The sequence below is a fragment of the Halyomorpha halys genome, unplaced genomic scaffold (genome assembly GCF_000696795.3).
Source record: "Halyomorpha halys isolate HHAL.00 unplaced genomic scaffold, Hhal_1.1 Scaffold1423.1, whole genome shotgun sequence".
Taxonomy (NCBI): Eukaryota; Metazoa; Arthropoda; class Insecta; order Hemiptera; family Pentatomidae; genus Halyomorpha; species Halyomorpha halys.
Genome location: NW_027114458.1, coordinates 190,204 through 191,660, shown reverse-complemented (window position 1 = coordinate 191,660; position 1,457 = coordinate 190,204). Strand labels below are relative to the sequence as shown.

The 1,457-nt window shown below is 41.7% G+C and overlaps 1 protein-coding gene across 1 annotated transcript in view; it reads right to left on the bottom strand.

The window, feature by feature from the left end:
• LOC106689654 (mucin-3B-like) overlaps nucleotides 1-1,457 on the bottom strand; it is a 63,761-nt gene that overhangs the window by 56,839 nt on the left and 5,465 nt on the right. The window lies entirely within an intron of this gene.

Genomic DNA, 1,457 nt, shown 5'->3' with positions numbered 1-1,457 from the left:
TATATAAGTTAAGTATCGGCGATAGTCAAATGTCAAAAAAGAGAAGAAGGAATAAGATGTAACACGTGTGAACAGCTGTAACATACTATCTTTATTGGGTTCGGTACATCTCATGCGATCAGCTGATCTCCTCAGTCAGTTGACATCGAAGTAACAACTGACTAAGACTGTAACTTCCCCCCACCAGTTTACGAACAATCCTCGTAAACTTCAACAATACAATAAATTAATATAAAATACAGCAAAAATAACTATATACAATAAAGAAAGCAAAAGTTAGACACTCCTCATAATCCCTTATTACAAATTAAAAGTAAAGCAAAACAAAAATAAAATCATGAATTTATGCAATAAAAAAAATGGCAACGTAATTTATTCAGTACATCGCCATAATCAAAGATGAATTAAGAAAAGTTAACACAACAGATAAGTTGAGATGAGGACACTCTGGATTACTCTTGCGCAGGTGTTTCGGTTAGTGGGATTTTAAGTTGTTCTATATGAACGGTCCTGCGCTTTTTGGGTTCTCTAATGCTCTCAATAGTTACTACATTATGTTCTCTTATTATTATCACCCTGAATGGTCCCTCGTATCGCTTTATTTCCTTGCCCCTGTTTGATCCCAACTTTCTATATACAATTGTCCCAATTTTTATCATTGTGAGGATTAAATTCTCCCGAGCTACTCTCCTGGTTTTTTCCCTCTCCAATTTTCCCCGGACTTTTTCCCATAGTTTTTTCCTATTGACATGATTGTTGCTTATCTCATCACCGTCCACCGCCGTGCCCTTGTAGTCCCGTCGGATTCCACCTAGCCCGAAAAGGATCTCAAACGGCGAAAACCCCGTAACGGAGTGCACCGAATGATTGTATGCCGCAATTGCCTTTGGCATTGCAACGTCCGGTTCCAGCCCTTGGTTTGCCTGGTACAATCGAAGGTGATCGCTCAGCGTTCCGTGAAGCCGCTCTACGCCTCCTCTACTTTTGGGGTGTCCTGGTGTGTTGAGGTGCCATATCACATCTAGGTCCTTTATTTCCTTTCGTATCAAAGAGTTGTCAAATTCTCTTCCACCATCCGATGAGATGCGTTCGGGAACTCCGTAGAACTGAAACCACAAGCGGAGAGCTGCCATTACTGCTTCCGAAGACCTGTCTTGCACCTGGTGCGCCATTGCGGCCTTACTGAAGAGGTCAATCATGGTCACCCATTTGTACCCCTTCCATGTAAATGTGTCTATTTGTAAATCTTTAAGTGGAGCATCTGTGGTAGGTGTCTTCTCTTTGTCTTTGTCTTTAGGCGGATGTGTGTCGCACTTAGTGCGTAGACAAACCTCGCAGCTTCCTACAACCTCAGATATAGTCTTCCTCATTCCCCACCAAAAGTATCTTCTTTTTAACGCTTGCATAGTCTCATGGGTTCTCCGATGATTTGTCTTTCCCTGATGATACGCTAAGGT